Source organism: Oratosquilla oratoria, chromosome 31 (assembly GCF_046742065.1).
Source record: "Oratosquilla oratoria isolate Oo_2021 chromosome 31, ASM4674206v1, whole genome shotgun sequence".
Classification (NCBI taxonomy): Eukaryota; Metazoa; Arthropoda; class Malacostraca; order Stomatopoda; family Squillidae; genus Oratosquilla; species Oratosquilla oratoria.
In genome coordinates, this window is record NC_134807.1 from 21,923,951 (window position 1) to 21,943,950 (window position 20,000).

The window sequence follows — 20,000 nt, forward strand, 5'->3', positions numbered from 1 at the left end:
ATGGAAGCCAGAGGTGGAAGGAGTGAATTTGAGGGGCCGAGCAAGTATAAGATGGATGGATGGGGTAATGGGTGCGTTGAGCAAGAGAGGAATGTCTGTTGAGCAAGGAAGGGAGAGTCAAGAGATAGGGTTGAGTGGAGAGTGGCTGTGTTGTGCAAGGAGAGGAAGGGTTGGGGGTGGTGGTTAGGGGACGTTTTTGTATGAATGATATTTTGACGCGGCCCGAAAGGATTTCTCCCCGTCGTCCCCCACGTGGGGGGTGGGGTGAGTGAGGCGGCATTGCTGTGAATGCACTGTGTCTTACTGCATTGCCTCTGACACAAGGCGGTGTGTGGTATACAGGGATGAACCGTCATCCATGAGGAGCTAAGATGAAAGGGGGGAAGGGGAGTGGAATGGATGGGAGTGGGTACTTGCCTTTGACTTGGCTACCTCCCTTATAAGGGGAAAACCTCTTGGTATATAGACAGATACATACATACATATATATATGTATATATATGTATATATATATTCATACATACATATTTATATATATATATGTGTGTGTGTGTGTGTGTGTGTGTGTGTGTGTGTGTTTGTGTTGTGTGCGTGCTATTTTGTATGTAGCCAATTTTCGACTTCAGAAGAACCTTTAGTATTTCAGGCATTTCTTTCTCTTGAAGGTTGAGAGCTCCACAATGAGCCTGAAACCTTCCGAATGCTTACCACTTTCTTTGCTGAAGTTTCACTCCACTTCATCCCTTGCCCACGTCATGAAACCACTTTTCAATTGTTAAGTGTTCTTATATCCAGTTATGCATTGGATGAAATAACAGTAGTATGTACTCCTAAAATAGTAATGAATTGGATAATATAACCGCAGTGAGAAACACAAGAGTTTTTTTTAGTAATTTACTTTATCTCTGGTAATTATCAATAACAACAATTTACAATCACTTGGGCATTCTGGTTCCCATATTTAACTTTCATTCTTTGCACTTTAGGTGAGGATCTATTGGGAGTGATATAAACTAAAGAGAATGGATTATCAGTCTTCGTCTCTCAAAAGTCCAGAGAAGAAAAGGAAGAGAAGATGAGTAGGATTGTGGATGAGGAACCGAAGAGAGGAAGAGGAAGAGGAGTATGAGGAAGAGAAGAGGTGTTTGGAAGAAGAGATGGAAGGAAAGAGAGGAAGGAGGAGAGAGAAAGAAGAGAACCGGTTTCAAGGAATAGAGGATATGTTGTCTTTCTACCAGAGGGAAATTGTCCTTTTTTTTGTCCTTTTCTTTCTACAGTATTGGGACAAAGAGATACACATTTAGAACAGGAAGGGAGAGTTTTGCATATATCCTCCCCTCTAAAGGTACTGCTAATATGACTCAAGTTCTTCTTCAAAGAGCTGTGAAAGAAAAAAAAACATCAAAGAAGGACCTCATCGGCCCAGACGTGGAAGAATGGGCATCACTCAGTGATGATTGGGAGGAGGAGGAGGGGGAGGAGGAGGAGGAGGAGGAGGAGGAGGAGGAGGAGGAGGAGGAGGAGGAGGAGGTGGAGGAGGAGGAAGAGGTGAAGGAGGTGCGAGGAGGAGGAGAAGGAGGAGAAGGAGGTGCGAGGAGGACAAGGAGGACGGGGAAGACAAGGAGAAGTAGGACTAGAACAAGGAGAAGAAGTAGTAGTAGTAGGAGGAAGAGGAGGAGGAGGAGGAGGTGGTGGAGGAGGAGGAGGAGGAGGAGGAGGAGGAGGAGGAGGAGGTGAAGGAGGTGCGAGGAGGACAAAGAGGACAGGGAAGACAAGGAGAAGTAGGACTAGAACAAGGGGAAGAAGAAGGAGGAGGAGGACAAGAAAGATGTGAAAGATAAGAAGGACGAGGAGAAACGGGAATAGAACAAGGAGAAGAAGAAGGAGGAGGAGGAGGAGGAGGAAGAGGACAAGGATGAGTACGAGGAAGAGATGAAGGAGATGGAAAAGGAAGGATGAGTGAAAGAATATATTCTTTTGCATAGGTTCTTTATGAGAGGATAAAAACTCTACGTCTCGGAGAATATAAGACGTTTAATAGTGAAAAAAGAACTGCCTCCCAAAGGATGGGTAGTTTTGTTGAGAAAACAGGACCAAAGCAAATCAAAGGAAGATCAAGATTAAGATTTGATTTAAAGTGGTTGAGGACTTTATTACAAACAGGACAAAATGGCGAAAAAAGAAAGAAAGGAAAAATAGGGTAAGAGAGAGTGAAGAATCCTTGAGGTAAAAATAATCAAATCTTTGTAGAAGAGGGAAGATAAGGAGAGGAAGGATAAGGAGCTAAGGATTCCAGAGGAAGATGAAGGATTAGATAAGAAAAAGGACATAATGAGGGAGAAATAAGGACAAAGTTGGACAAGGAAGTCATTATGCTTGAATCAACTTGAGAGAGCTAAATGCGGAAGTAGAAACTTTATTGTAATTGTTGTTGTTGATGTGGTCGTTGTTGTTATTGTTGTTATTGTCGATGTTATTGTTGTTGATGTGATCGTTGTTGTTATTGTTGTTGCTGTCGATGTTATCGTTGTTATTTTTATTGTTGTGGTCGTTGTTGTTAGTGATGTTGTTGTCGATGTTATCGTTGTTATTTTTGTTGTTGTGGTCGTTGTTGTTATTGGTGTTATTGTCGATGTTATCGTTGTTATTTTTCTTGTTGATGTGGTCGTTGTTGTTATTGTTGTTGCTGTCGATGTTATTGTTGTTGTTCATGTGGTCGTTGTTGTTAGTGCTGTTGTTGTCGATGTTATCGTTGTTGATATTGATGTTGGTGCTTTTATTGTCGTTGTTGTTATTGCTGTTATTGTCGATGTTATCGTTGTTGTTGTTTATATTGATGTTAATGTTTTTATTACCGTTGTTGTTATTATTGCCATTGTTGTTATTGGTGTCGTTATTGGTGTTTGTGTTGTTGTTTGTACGTCGTCTAAGACCACAACGGACACAAGTTTGGTTGTAGATACAGACGCTTTTATTCCAGAAATATTCATGTTAAAAAAAAAAATAATAATAATTCTTTCCGACATTTACCAATTAAGTTAACTTAACGTAAACTTTCTGTAACCAAAGTTAATTTCTTTCTCTATTTTAACGTCAGGAAAGTAAACTTATCCATTTGATTCTGGATAAGGAATATCGATTAAGGACACAGGACTGATTATTTAGTTCGTCCACTATAAGAGATTTTTTCTATTTGTTTATTCATTTATTTATCAATCTGTTTATTTTGGCAGTCATAAGATAATTTCATTAAGCTTTGAGAATATATTCACCACTAACGAGCTACATATATATATATATATATATATATATATATATATATATATATACGTATACAAGTGTGAGTGTATGTATAATATACATATACATATGCATATGCATATATGTATGTTATTTGTTATTTACATTATTATAGTTTTTATTTATTAATTTATTATTATTATTATTTCTTTTCGCATCCGACCTACATACGGACCAAAAGGTCTTCTGTCGGCATGCTCCGCCTTTGTAATCCTTTTGTAATATATGCATATTCCTATAACATTGTCTCTAAAGAGTCCAGGCTCACTGAAGTGTGGTGTCAAAAACGTTGTGTCTTAAGTCTTCATACGCTCACAAATGAACATTTGTGTTCAAGGCACCCTGTCACGACCCATCACAGTTCCTTGATTTCTCATTGAACGTTCAAGTGTTGCTGGAACCGGGTCAGTTTCAGGAGGAAGGTCCGAAGACCCCGAAAGTGGTTTCTGCCGTTTGGTGTACTTGCAGAAGTCTTTGGGGGTCAAGCAGAAGCGGTCAGCAGTTTCGTTCTTCGGGTGAGGAGGCGTGCGGTGAATAGCGAAGTGGTTGGTGGGCGATCGTGAGGAACTTCGAGGAACCACACTGGAAGACCGACTAGGAGTCGGCGAGGAAGCGGAAAGGGAGAGGGAAAGGTTAAGAAAGGAAAGGATGACGATAGGAAGAGATAGAAAGGGAGGAAAAAAGGTAAATACAGAGGGAAAGGTTTGACAAATGAAAAGGAAAAGAACATAAGACTGGAGGAGACTGCAAGAGATCATAAGGCCTACACTAGGCAGTTCCATGTCCCTTACCACATGTCATCCCTATCCATAAAATTATCTAATTTTCTCTTAAAACAATAAATTGTTTCGTCTTCTTCTTCTTCATCTTCTTCTTCTTCTTCTTCTTCTTCTTTTTCTTCTTCTTCTTCTTCTTCCTCTTCTTCTTCATCTTCTTCTTCTTCTTCTTCTTCTTCTTCTTCTTCTTCCTCTTCTTCATCTTCTTCTTCTTCTTCAAATTCTTCTTCTTCATCCAATTCTTTTTCTTCAAATTTTCTTCTTTTTCTTCACATTTTTCTTTTTCTTCTTTTTCTTCTCCACGCTTGCTGAGTGTGGGACACGCTTCGTGGAATAAAGTTTCGAAGTTTAGTTTTCTGGGAGGAGCCACTGAAGAACAATGCACTGTATCCTCCACCGACACAGAACCCCAGTTTCTTCCTTTTGATCATATTTCAGTCTTGATTGTGGGTATTCTAGAGTCTTCGCAAAAGTAGAAAGGTAAATGGGTCCCCAAATGTCCCATAGGATCTCCTGTTGGCCTGAACTCGTCCTGCAAAGTTCCCTGTGGAACTCAAATTGTCCAGTAGAGATCTTCGTGGGCGACAAAACGTCCCATGACGCTGTCTGCTGTCTCGAACTGCTTCACGCGTCTTCCTTTGCATATAAATCATACTTACGTGGTTTAATCTGGATTCGAAACCATTCTTTGGGGATTCTTTTGGTAACCGTTCCGTGGTGCTTCCTGTGGATACTGAAGCTTTCCATGGTGTCTCAAGTCGGCTCAGAAGCCATCTCAAGACTTCTCCGACCTCACCTCCGTAGCTCTTGAGAGATGTGATGGATGTTAGTCTCTTTAAGTTGCTTGTAAACTTTGTTGACGGTTAATGATGGCCGGCAGCTGACCAGAAGCTTTCTGACGATGTCTTTAGAGTCCTGATGAAGAGTGGAGGGATCGTTAAATTCGTCCTTTTGATATTTATTTCGAAAGCCCTAAGGTCGTCAGAATGCACCCTCAAATCCCAGTAATAAAAGAAGAACGACGTTGAAGGGTGGTGCTTATACTTTTTATTATTATTTTTTTTTTTGTGAAGAGAATTTCGCCACGATAATGATGGAGGCTAGAACTAAATGATGATTATTTCAGCAATAACGATGAAGATTCTTGCAAAAGCACAATTAGTGCCAGGAGGACTGTAAGAAATGCGAATAATTCTGATGCAGAAGAAAGTAGTGACAGATACAACGGCGCCGTTGACAACGACGACGACGACGACGACAACGACTATGACGACGACATCAACAGCAACGCATAGAAGAGGGACACCATCACTCCTTCTGGTTACCTTTTCTGTTATCTTGAACACCCTTGAACACCTCTTCGTCCGGTGACGTAATTTATATATTTCATTCTCCTATATACTGTACGTTCCTATTACGCTGAGACACAGAAACGGAAGAATATATAGGAATTAATCGATACCCAATTGTGCAAAGAATCACTCCGTCAATTAAATCAAAGCATTTTAGCGTTATCAATCAATCCATCAATTCCTCAACCAGTCGGGGCAATAGATTATGAAAGTGCATAGTAGCTCTCACCTTTATTCTCCAGCCCTGAGGATCATCCACAGCAAGCTTCCAGTCAGACTCCATCTCCATCTCCATCGTTCCAGGTTGATATAGTCTATCTGACACAAATTTGACCAAAGTGGAACACTAAAAGGTAGACATGATTAATTCTTTAATGTAAGTCACAGAGCCAAGAAACTAAACATTTGGAAACAGAACGAATTGTTATGAAATATCGTACAGGCTGATTGGTCCAAAACAAAAACAGAAGTGAAACGAAAATAAATGGATAAATAAACGAAACAAATCTCTATTGAAGGAGAGCAGTTTTCGAATGTGTCGAAGACCTTCAGTATCGGCTACATAGCACGTTAAAATGTTAGGAAAAATTAAGACAAAATATACATTATCAACCCGTTGAGAAACGATCACAAACGTTCAATTGATGTAACGTTTATGACTTTTCACGTATTGGAGCCTTAAATGACCTACATGCTGTAATGATTATAATTTATTTTGTATTATTTGTTTTTGTTTTGTTATCATTTGTCTGTCTGATTTTCATTTATTATTAGTTATATGTCAATTTATCATTATTTACTATTTACCTGTTTGTTTATTATTTAACTATACCTATGCATTTATTTATGTATTTTATTTGTTATTTACATTATATTAGTTTTTATTTGTTATTTTATTATTATTATGATTTTTTTCGCATCCGACCTAGATATGGACCAAAAGGTCTCCTGTCGGTATGCTCCGCCTTTGTAATCCTTTGTAATGATAAGGTTAATTCTTGGAATAATTCTTATAACGTAACATATTATGGTTATCATCAAAACAAATTAAAGGCCAAAACGTGCATGACAACGTTAGAGACATATAGACAGATAGACGTCGATCGGAACAAAGTAGTAACGTTGTACTTCCGGCAACTGATAATGACAAGATGACATGACAGCATACTACTTTCATGGTTATCTATCTAGAAATTTTATTATGCGTGATCGTCTGTTAGATATTATTTTCATTCGTTCACTACACGGTTGGTGAAGTTGTTTCGTCATCCACCATGTGTTTATAACCAAATCAGATCCAGGAGGTCCTGTGAAATTAATGGAATTGTCTGTCTTTAGCCTGGAAAGAATCTTCGGATGTCATGGTAGGAGAAGTGTCGATAAAAGAACAACTGAACATTTGTCTGGGCAAGTATATTTAACACTTCTGCCATGGCAACAGTTGTCAAAGATTTTATGTTGGTTAAGACCACAAAGCTTTATTCAACGAAGAGGTGTACTCCAGAATTAGTGGGAGATTCCCTTCAGTCTGAAGTGTTCTCATCCTTTAGACGAATGAAATGGTTTGACTCTGAAGCACAATTTGTCTTTATCTTTGCGTTGAAGAATCACAAGTACTTCAAAGAATACGGTAACATTATCATCTATTTGTCTATATATATACATACATACATATATATACCAAGGCTTTTTCCCCCTTACCAGGGAGGTAGCCAAAAAGGACAAGGCATAAAATCATTCCCACCCATTCCATCCCCGAAAACACTCCACACCCCTCCACCCTCCCTCCCATCTTAGCACCTCCTAGATGACGGGTCATCCCTGCACCCTGTCCACTGCCCTGGGTCAGAAGCAGTGTCGCAGGACACAGCACATCCACAGCAAGGCCGCTTCATTAAATCGGCGAACCCCCCTCTCCGTCCCCCCATATAAAGGAGAGGACGGGGAGAAATTCCTTCGGGCTGCGTCAAAATTTTTGCTCACACACACCACCTCACTCCCCATTCCCCCGTCCATTCCACCTCATGCATCACAACATTTTCCATATACAACCATTCTCCATTCACCCCTGTCTTCTGTCCTCTCCCGTCCTTCCTCAACAGACATTCCCCTTTTCCCCAAAGCCCCCTTCACCCCATCCATCCATCTCATCCTAGGACGTCCCCTCATGTTCACTCCCTCCACATCTGCCTTCCATACCTCCTTTACTAGTCTTTCTTCACTCATTCTTTCCATGTGTCCAAACCATCCTAATACTCTTTCATCCACCCTATCTCCCAGCTCCCTTTCCACCCCTGTTCTCCTCCTCACATATACATATGTGTATGTATATGAATATATATATATATATATACATATATATATATATATGTGTATGTTTCTTAAGACAGATTGAACATTTTTAGAAGCTCCGCCGTGGGATACGAACCCTGATCCGTGCGTCGAAAATCACGGGGCCAAGACGTTAGCAACTATGCTACGGTCCTTTTGTACCATCACCGTAGCATAGTTGCTAACGTCTTGGCCCCGTGATTTTCGACGCACGGGTCAGGGTTCGTATCCCACGGCGGAGCTTCTAAAAATGTTCAATATATATATATATATATATAATATACACACATATATATATATATATATCAAAAGGTTTTCCCCCATATAAGAGGGGTAGCCAGCCAAGGCATACACCCACCCTTCACCCATACCACATCCCTCCACCACCCATTTGTTCTCATCTTTATCATAGATTCTTGTGGATGGAGGGCCATCTGTGACACCCGCCCCAGTGTTGGGTTCAGAAGTAATGTAGCAAGACATTATATATCATAACTTGTTGAGTATTCGTTACATTTTTATGTACAAGAATTCTCTAGGTACTAAAATTATTTCTTAACACAAAGCTGTATTAATACAACAAAATGAAAGGAATATTTGTTTAGTTCTGGTATATCATAGATCAGATGTGTCTATTAAGGTGCATGGAAAGTGTAGTATATGCTTCTACAGAATATCAGTCAGGAAAATAAATATTATTTAGGGGAATAAAGATGAGATGATGACATTAGAAGATACATATCTGCTTCCAAATACATCACCTGTGCCTTATCTGTTTGGACAGCCAGAACAAGTAGCATTAGTAGCTGCTGGGAGTGGAGTAAGAGATTTTGTACAGAAGAGATGATATGACAAATTATTGCCTCACAAGGACACACAAAATGTCAGAACGATTACACCAGGAAACCCTTAGCGTCGTTCGACCTCATCGACTCTGTCCTGCACGATCGAATACTCAGAACAAATGGCAGTCGCCGGGGATCGAACTATGGCTCTCGTGGCCACGAACAAGATCGATGACAAACCCGCCACAGTGGCTCCTGGGGGGGGGGGTGAGGTTACGTCCCCCCCCCTCCCCCCGGGGTGTGGTGGGGTTAGGGTGGGAGGGAGTTCGTGCTCCCCGATGGGGGAAGGGGGTGGGGAAGTCCGTGCTCGTTCCAGAGCCAGAGGGATTGTGAGCTGGAATCGATATGAGATAAAGTACTGCTTTGGTGGCGAGGAGGAACACAGCACATGCGAAGAACGAAGACCTTGCGGAGGAACTTCCCACCTTGAAGTTCCCCAGGCGAATAGAAACTTCTGTCACTGTGAAGCTTATCCCGTCCTTCCCCTGTCCCTTAGTCCTCTGAAAGCCTTCCTCGACTTGTATGATTGTCCTTACTTGTTTCTAAGATAAGTCAAACTTACAAATATATACTACTTGGTCACAGGGTTAAAGGGAATGTTTTATATATATATATTATATATATATATGTATATATATATATATATATATATATATATATGTGTGTGTGTGTGTGTGTGTGTGTGTGTGTGTGTATATATGTATATATATATATGTATATATATATATATATACATATATATATATATATATATATATATATATATATATAACAAATTCAAAGCCTAATACTCCTTTCCATATCTGACCTAATTAGACCACAAGGTTTTTCGGATTTGGTGAGTATTCGGATGTTGGCGAGGTGAGGTTCGGATAATGGCTACTTGTGAAGAAATACATCGTTACTTCGTATTTTATATCAGCTAAAGACCGGGAACTTTATACATATAAGGAAACGGACTCCGGCCTGAAAAGGATTTTGATAGATCAGGATTGCTTCAGTTAGAAACTCGCCCCTCATATGCATAAAATTGTCATTCGATATTCTAAATAAAATCAATTAAATACATCATCTTTTTGCAGATCGTTAATATGATATCTAATCTCACGGTTTGGTTGAACACAATAATGATGATGTGGTTTAACGTTTCAAATCCCCCCCCCCCTATCAAGGGGCTAGGACGGTGCCCCTTACAGAGTATTTTGTGGCGTGGAATTTAATTAACCATGTCCTTGGTTAGGCTTCGCCGGTGGCAGGGCTCGAACGGGCATTTCCTTGACCTTCCCCGTAAGTACGACGCCCTAATTCTCCCGGTCAGTGAGCTTCCAAGTGAGTTGAACAACGAGTTGAACACAATAGAGACATAAATTTCATTCATTTCTTTCTCAAGGCATAGATTCTGTAGTGATATTCGTTAGACCAGAGGCTCATAACGAGTCTGAAACTTCCAGGTTCAATAATGAATTAATGCCTAGTCTTAAATCTCCTACGGTTCCCGGAATTGTGACCGACGGACATGTGACCGACGGACATGTGACCGAGCGGATATCTGATTGAGCGGACATATGATCAACGGACATTTCACCAAACGGACATTTGACCGACAGATATTTGGTTGAGCGAACATTTGACCGAGCGGACAATTGACCGGCGGATATTTGGTTGAGCGGACATATGATCAACGGACATTTTACCGAGCGGACAATTGACCAGCGGATATTTGGTTGAGCGGACATATGATCAACGGACATTTTACCGAGCGGACAATTGACCAGCGGATATTTGGTTGAGTGGACATATGATCAACGGACATTTGATCGAGCGGACAATTGACCGACGGATATTTGGTTGAGTGGACATATGACCAACGGACATTTGACCGAACGGACATTTGACCTTTGACCGAACGGACATTTGACCGAATGAAAATCTAATTGTTTATTTTTATCTCTAATTTGATAGAAAGAGGTAAGTAGGACAAGAAGCTAAGATCATTGCATAAAATCCCTACCAAAACCGAACTTCTATTTTCCGAACACCCTGAGGTCCAATTAGTCCGGATATGAGAGGGGATTACTGTACCTGAAAGCCTGAGCTCGACTGAATCTATCTGGTCGTCTCTCGTACACCCTTTGCCAATATTCCCTCACCCATTGACGTCACAAATATATAAACATCTTGTGGTCCAATGAGCTTAGATCTGAGAGGGGTTACTGTTCCAATTTCCTGTAAAAAGAGGAAAGATTTCGTCTAAGGGTCTCCCTGTAAGGGCCTCTGGGGATGTGGGGAGCATTTCTTGAAGAATGCCCTGCGTTAGTATTCTCAGTAACCATGTAGCGAACGCTGAAAGAATTGGTTGTTTTAACCTCATCAGTACGACTCATATTCCCGCGTGTAGCATCAGTTGCCTGATGTACGATGATTCGATGATGCATCACGATATAATGTTACAGTTGAATTACTCGTTCTCTTTACTAATAACCACAGATAATATGATCAAGCCAGTTCACTTAGATACAACCACGAAAGAAATATAATCAAGATGCAAACGCCTACGTCGGCGTCATCGTAGGAAAGGTGTTAAGAGAAGATTAGCTAACTTTATGGATAGAGAGACTGGTTGTAAGGGGCATGGAACTGTCTAGTGTAGGCCTTATGGTCTCTTGCACTCTTCCCCTATTTTTACGTTCTTATGTTAGAATTTTTTCCTCTTCACCTGATGAGAAGCCATCATGAAATGAATCTCAATTATCGGAGATCCCGTTGAGCGGCGTAGGAATGCACCAAAGCATTTGATAATTATTACAAAGAATGGACGCACTATTCCATTGTGACAGGAGTTTAAGTTCCGTTAGAGTAGGAACTAAAGCGGAGTAAATTTATTTGCAGTCAACTATAATTAAGAAAGAAAAAAATGTGAATAGTCACGGCTGACAAAAAAATGTAATAAAGATTTATTCTACCGTGTACCTGTTTGTGTGACTAAATTATGAAATATTTTTGATACGTGAAGTTATTTAAAGTTCTTTGTCTTCTTCAGAGCTCATGCCATGAGCTCAGACACGTAGCAATGCAAACAAATCGACGCAAGGTTGATTCACTGTGCTAAAGATACCATCTGTCTAACTTCTCTAGAATATTTTCTCAACACTATTCTAGATTTTTTAAGGGCTCATTCTAGACATCATTCAGAAAAAAATGAATTAGTAATAGTTCTCCATGTACTTATACTTTTGGTAAAATACTTTTTCCCAATAATTTTGTAAAAACTATTTCTAATCTGTTTTTATTTTCAATTTCATTTCTGTTTCTATTCATAAATACATTTGTATTTACATTTGTATTTGTATTTATACATCTATATCCATATTTATATCTATACTTATATTTATATATACATTTCTATTTACGCATATATACATTATATCTATACTCATATTCATATTTATATTTATATTTATATTTATATCTATATTTATATTTACTCATATAATGATGTTTACATTTACAATTACATTTACGCTTATATTTAAATTTATATTCATATTTACATTTACATGTATGTATATATATATGTGTATATATATATATATATACATATGTATACATATATATATACATATATATATATATATATATATGTATATATATATATGTATATATATATATATATATATACATGTTATATATATACATATATACATAAATATACATATACATATACAAATATATATATATATATACATATACATATATATATACATACATATACATATATATACATATATATGTATACATATATATATATATATATATATATATATGTAATATATTCATATATATATACATATATATATATATATATATGTATATATATATATATATTGATATTTATAATTATATTTATATTTATATTTATATCTATATATATATATCTATTCATATTTATATTTATATATATATTTATATTTATATATATATATTTATATTTATATTTATATTTATATTTATATTTATATTCATAGATATTTAGAAACACGTCAACTTGTAATAGCCTGTATGGCAAAAACAAACAGATTTTTTTTTCTTCGTGTGATAGTTCTCTATGTACTTTGTGGTCTTATACCCAGACTGCAATAACAAAGCGTCCAGCACCTTAATGTGGCACCACACTATGCATTTCTCACTAGCATGCTACTTGCTTTTGCTACTTCGTTTGAGTAGAAACTATTTCTGTTACGATCTTTTGTTTTTCAAATTTCTAAGCGTCAAATCACTCTTGCGTCATCTAGTAAGAAGCTGAATGACGAACTAAGAGAAGTTAAACCTAGAATACGAATGTTAGACACAAAATTCTTGAGATGTTCTTACACGGAATTCTAGAATATTGTGACTGAAGTCGTTTCTATTCAATCCAAGTAGCAAAAGCAAGTAGCATGCTATTGAGAAATGCCTAGTGTGCCGCCACCTTTACTTCCTCAAGCATGCAAGTCATTCTGCTGCATTGGAGTGATAACGCAAGCAAATGCCTTCGGCAGCATGCAAGGAGAAGAAAGCAGTGGGTTATGCTACTAGGTTTGAGTAGAAACGACTTTGGTTATAAAAATCTAGACCTCCATTAGAACATCTCATCAATGCAATACTAATGACCCACTTTCGGAGAAGAATAGGCGAAAGTAAAAAGATCTGTATATTTCGATCGCTAACTGTGATCCTCTTCAGCAGATGTGATTACAGAGAGGAGAAAGGCATGTGTTTATACGAAAGTAGTGAGGTAAGCAGGTAGGGACGGGGGCTCAGGTCACGTGTCCGGCGCTACGTGGATATTGGTGGATTTTGTCCACTGTTAATGAAGAGGGTAACAGTCTAACATTCATATTCTAGGTTTAACTTATCTTCGTCATTTGGAAATTTAAAAAACAAAACATCGCAATAGAAGTCATTTCTACTAACGCGAAGTAACAAAAGCAAGTAGCATGCTAGCGAGAAATGCTGAAGACAATGTATTGTCTTAATTCTTTGTGCTGATCGGGTTAGAGCGTCGCTGCTTGCGGCGGAGGTCAAGGTGACAGCAGTTTGAACTCTGCCACCAGCGAGTTGGACCAAGAACATGTTAAAAAAATTCTTATCAGATTCGTCGAATACTTATGCGTTGGTGATATCATCGGAAGCGTGCTAGTCTCGTATTTGCATAGTTGTGGGTTCGAATCCCGCACTCGCAAAGGTGGCGGCTTTGGCCGCAGCTACTCATCGCCTCATAGTGTAGGTTTCTCACCTTAATATTCAAGTTTAGTTAAGTGCGCCGTCCACGTGGTCGTGACCGTGTCGTTTGAAAACGACCATAGATACACATGGTTATTTAGGAGCACGACGTCGTGTCGTGCACGGCGCACGGTGAAAAGTCGATACGTGTGAAACAAGCCTTACGAAGTAAAATCGCCCGATGCTAACCAGAATAGAATATATAAGGACCACCATCAGGTTGAGAGGTAGTCATTCCGAGCCTGGCTGATTGTGCCGGCTTGGCACGGACACGCCATGGCACGGACGCGACTTGGCACGAACACGTGTGCCACAAAGGTCAACCCAAGAATTATGGCACACTCTGCTATCAGGAAGGAGGAGGGTTGGGGCCTGAGGTACCAATTAGTGTGTTTACGTATGTGTGTGTGTGCGTGTGCATGTGTGTGTATGTGTGCGTGTATGTGTGTACGTGCGTGTGTGTGTACACGTGGGAGAGAGAGAGATAGATAGATAGATAGAGAGAGAGAGAGAGAGAGAGGAGAGAGAGAGAGAGAGAGTCTGTGTGTGTGTGAAAGAGAAAGAGAAATTATGTGTGTTGTGTGTGCGCGCGTGTGTATGTGTCTGTGTGTGTGTGTCTCTGTGTGTGTGTGTGTGTGTGTGTGTGTGTGTGTGTGTGTGTGTGTGTGAGAGAGAGAGAGAGAAAGAGTGAATTCCCGTGCGCGCGTGTGTGTGTGTGTGTGTGTCTGTGTGCGTGAGAGAGAGAGAGAAAGAGTGAATTCCCGTGCGCGCGTGTGTGTGTGTGTGTGTGTGCGTGTGTGTGTGTGTGTGTGTGTGTGTGTGTGTATGCATCTGTGTGTGTGCGTGCGTGTGTACATGAAAACAGGTGTGTTCGTTCGTCATACACATTTCAGGCTTATGAAGACCAAATAACCAAAGATTTCAGATTTCAGCATAACTATGAAGAGCCTGAAGGTTCTGAAGAGCCTGAAGGTTCTTGAGTCTAAACGTAAACATACTTGAACCCGATCCTACTTCCATAGTCTTCCTTCCTTTCCCCGCTTACCTGAACAAAATCGCCTGGAGGCAGTTAGAATACAGTGAATATATTTCGAAAACAGTCAACGTACATATAAAGTAGAATACAGTAAATCTCCCTCAGGCTGAAAACGATTGCGTGTTTCGTCTATTTATACGATCGTTGGGTAACTCTTGTCTGAACAACCAGGAGTTGGCTTAGCCATTATGTACTACGTAACTTCGTGACAACTAATGGAGGCTCCATGGCCGAGCGAGTTAGAGCGTCGCTACCTGCGACGGAGGTCGAGGTGATGGGGGTTCGAGCCCTGCCACCGACGAGTTGAACCAAAGGCATGATTCATTAGAATTCCACGCTATAAAAGTCTCCTGTGAGGGGCACCGTTGTAGCCTCCTGATACGGAGGAAGGTCTGCGAAGTTAAAAAAGAAATATTAGTTGAATCTAGAGACTAGCTTTCTTAGATATGAGTCGAACCATTATGCTCCTGCTTCCCTTCCTACTGTAGGCTTTAGTTCACGTCTAAATCTCTTGATCGTTTATATAGGAGTCGTTTCTTAATTATTTTCATATTTCATTTACCTTGTGTTATCTTATCTTAATCTTTTGTTTGATTCCAACATATTTGTCTAGTTTGATTTATAAGTTACTTTTATTTGATTGGGTATATTTCATTTTCATTATGTTTTCATTTTATTTTACTTTATTATTGATTATATCTCGTTTTATTGTCTTTCATTTAATCTAAATTTTGTATACTTTTTATTTTATATATATATATATATATATATATATACAGTATATATATATATATTATATATATATATATATATATATATATATTTTTTTTTTTTTTTTTTTTTTTTTTTTTTTACCTGTGTTTATTCTGCATCAGAAATTGTTTTGGACCATAAGGATTCTTTTTATCATAATAACCACGCCTATCCTAAGGTGGCAGTCCCCACTGTTGGAGCTCATTAGTCCAACCTCAGCCTTCTACCTTTCCACTTGACTAACCATTGTCAATATCTTCACCTTCACTGCCTCGTCGCCCCCATTTACACCTTTGGAAAAGTGGACTACATTACAGCGAAGACTGGCCGCCATAACCCATCGAAGACCTGACCGAGCCAGCGCCGTTCTACAAAGGCCCAGACATAAAGATATAAGAACAAAATAATAGAGTAGACTGCAAGAAATCACCATAAAGCCTACACTAAGCAGTTCCATGTCCCTTAACACCTGTCTTCTAAGAACATAAGAATTGAGGAAACTGCAAGAGATTACCATAAAGCCTACACTAGGCAGTTCCATGTCCCTTAACACCTGTCTTCTAAGAACATAAGAATTGAGGAAACTGCAAGAAACTGCAAGAGATCACCATAAAGCCTACATTAGGCAGTTCCATGTCCCTTAACACCTGTCTTCTAAGAACATAAGAACTGAGGAAACTGCAAGAGATCACCATAAAACCTACGTTAGGCAGTTCCATGTCCCTTAACACCTGTCTTCTAAGACCATAAGAATTGAGGAGACTACAAGAGACCACCACAAGGCCTACACTAGGCAGTTCCATGTCCCTTAACACCTGTCATCTGTATCCATAAAGTTATCTCATCTTCCCTTAAAACAACCAGCGCTTACTAAATGGTTACTTAAAATCTATTTCATTTCTTGTCTATTTCCTTCCTTAAATTTGTCCAATCTAAATCCATGGTTACATGGTCGTTAACCATTCTTTTGGTAAACCATTTATTAACCATTCTTTGGGTAAAGCAGTTTTTGTCCGTTTCTTTACATTTGTCCAATTTAAAACCATTATTACCAGTCCTGTCCTACTGTCTTGATGCGACTTCGATTTTTCGGTCATTCCCTCCAGTTCTCCTAAAGCCTTTCGTGTCAATTCCTGGCCCATTCCCTCGTGTCATGCCTCTTAAGGCGCAAAGCCATTTAGATGGAGTATCCTTCTTCTGCCAAGGGCATGACGCACGCCATCCCTTGCATGAACAATTACACTACGGCAGGAGTATATACGTGCCTGGACGCATGGAGACTGTTTCGTAAATATCGTTCTCGTCTGGGAGGACAGAATGTCAATACGAACATACAGAGTTGTTCAAACATTATGAAAAATCGTGTAGAACTGTTTCACAAATATCGTTCAGGTCTGGGGAGAGAAATGGGTATACAACATGATACAAACAGTACAAAGAAAATCGTTGTTTTCTTAACAGCAAATGTGTAAACAGTACAATAAAAATAAAGACTATGTGTTAACATTTTTATTTATGAAAATAAAGAAAAAGCACAAACTTGTGTAAGCAAACACGTAAGAAAGATAGATTATCCAATGATAAGCTAAACACAAACACAATAACACAAACGATGAGGCACCAAAAATAGAAAAAATGTAAAAGAAATAGAAAAAATACATGTGCACGTGGGTAAATGTTTTCCCAGTTTGTAATTGTGTTTGTATATTTGCTTGTTTGTATGTTTATTTGTTTGCTTGTTGGTCATCTGTTTACACATTTTCTGCATCCAGCCACGTGATAGACCAAAGGGTCTCGTATCACAACCTCTTCGCCTCTGTAACTTTTCGAAAAATGACGAATCTGGATCCCGTCCAAGACAGTCACAGAAAACCCCGTGAAATAACTCCGTCATCGCTGTCTTTCAACTCTTAGGCCGCCTTCCAGATCCCCCTCGGCAACGCCCCAGTTTCATACTTTCTCCAAATCCATGAGATTAACTATGGAAGGGGAGCTGATTCGCCTTCTCTTCACATTTCAAAGAAATAATTTCTCTATGCGAAGAGGAAACGTCATCCCCTCACGGGTCTCAACTGGCTATAGAAGATAAAGACCATTTGTCCAGTATCCCTGGAAGATATGACCTGAAGAGTTCATGATCTTTGCACGGAAGCGCCTGCTATACCGACATTCCTGATAATAAACTGATTGAGGTGTGTGTGTGTGTGTGTGTTTGTGAGTGTGTTTGTGAGTGAGTGTGTGTGTGTGTGTGTGTGTGTGTGTGTGTGTGACTGTGTGTGTATGTGTGTGTGTTTGCGTAAGTTTGCTATGTTTGCATATGAAAGAGTGTGCTTGAGATTTTTCATCAATCTATTTATGTATCAAATTACTTTGTTGATCTGTTTATCAATTTCTTATCATTCTTCATCTGTTTATTCGTATATATATTTATTAACTTTAATTTACGTATTTCTCTACCTATTTACTTAATCATTTATTGAATGTTCCTAAAATTATATACCAAGGTAATCTAACAATTCTTTTCTTCCTCTCCCCACAGGTTTGTTTTTTGGTGAAGAAGATACTCATAAGGCGAATTCTCACAAATACTCACCATCTCGTGAGAACGTGAGGACAACCGACATCATAGACACCGTGAGTCCTCTCTCTTCAACGTTTTAAGCAGTTATCTCTGTTGACCTTTAACCCACATTTAGTTACGTGTAATCCCTTTAACCCCTTTCGGAAGGGACGCAATTAAGAGTTAGTTAAATTTACCTTAACAAATTCCTCCCGTTCTGAGTAGCATCTTTTTCTTTAGATTTTTTGTCTGCCGCTATTTTTTTTTTTTTTTTTTTTTTTTTTTGCTGTACAAGGACCTGTCAGTAGTGAAGATGGTAAACACACAATTATGGTGGCAGCACATTAGGCTAGCATGCTACTTGCTATTGCTAGTTCGTTTGAGTAAAAACTACTTCGGTTACAATAGTCTAGATCTCCCTAAGAACATCTCAACAATGTGTCTAACATCCGTATTAGGTTTAACATCTCTTAGTTCGTCACTCAGCTTCTCACTATACGACACAAGAGTAATTTGATATTTGGAAATTTGAAAAACAAAAGGTCGTAACCGAAGTTGTTCCTACTCATTCGAAATAGCAAAAGCAAGTAGCATGATAGCGAGAAATGCATAATGTGCCGCCATCTTTAAGGTGTACATACCTTTTAATAATTTTTTTTATTTATAAATCATAACCCCTTCTGTAAGGTAACTTATTTCAACAGGAAGAACACCCTGAATTTAGTTTCTTTTTTCTTTAAGAAATTTTCATTTGAAGAACTATGAATAATAATTTCGTCTTTAATGTGGTGCTCATCCTACTGACAAAATGAAGCTCATATATATATATATATATATATATATATATATATATGTATATATATATATTTATATATATATATATATATATACGTATATATATATATATATATATATATATATATATATATATATATATCATTCGCATACCATTCGTTCGATAATGATGCAGTGGTTAGCGCCGAGTTCTTCCATGCCGTGATCCCAAGTTCGCGCCCCTCCTAGGACATGAAAATCTTCCGCTATCATTCGAAGTCATTATTGCTCCCCTTGAGCAAAGGACAGGGTTTGTGGTCCTTGAAGATCACAGCATGTGGGTGGAGCCTTCATTCAGTAAAGAAAAGCTGACTATCACGAGCCCAGCACGTGAATCATCGCTAATATTTTTTCCTGGTAGGTAGATATTGTCACACGTGATTATTGACGTAAACACTTGACTGCGGATAAAACCTATGCAGTCCACGTGACGTGGTCCACGTGACGTGGTCCACGTGACGCGAGCTCCTCCAATGGCGTGCTCACTTCATATCAACACGTGACAAATGACGAAGTGTATCCTTGAGTGATTGTCCACTTCTCTGGGGCTGAACGCGTGACGTAACAATCCTTATGGGTCAGTTTCTCCCCTCCCTATGAGGAGAGCACCTCACTTAAAAACGTTGTAAACGTTTTTAGTCTCATTTCTCGGCCTTCGGCGGCTGAGGGCGTCCTTAGAACACATAAAGAATGAATGTGAGTGAGATGTTTGGGTATCAGAATATGCAATAGTCAACATTATTAGAGTTGATAGGTATATCTACCGGTAGTATCAAATATAGTGTAAGGCATGGATAACCTTGTACAAAGTCTTGGACTGCCTATGTGTAAGTAAAACAGGATGGTTTTCGTTTGATTCCTATCAGAACACGCTAAGCAAGGAACGATGGAGGGCAACAACGGACGAAGGGGAGAGGGTGGAAGAAAGGGGGGGAGAAGAAGGAAGGAGGG

At 39.0% G+C, this 20,000-nt stretch overlaps 1 protein-coding gene across 2 annotated transcripts in view; it reads left to right on the forward strand.

Moving 5' to 3' along the window:
• The window catches only part of para (sodium voltage-gated channel paralytic), a 639,183-nt gene that overhangs the window by 312,967 nt on the left and 306,216 nt on the right, over nt 1-20,000 (forward strand). The window contains exon 1 of one of the 2 annotated variants that reach the window (XM_076213402.1): nt 18,195-18,289. The exons of the other annotated variant lie outside the window; for it this stretch is intronic. The gene's annotated coding sequence lies outside the window, so the exon portion shown is untranslated. Of the gene's footprint in view, nt 1-18,194; nt 18,290-20,000 lie in introns of those variants that run through there. 2 annotated transcript variants of the gene reach the window in all.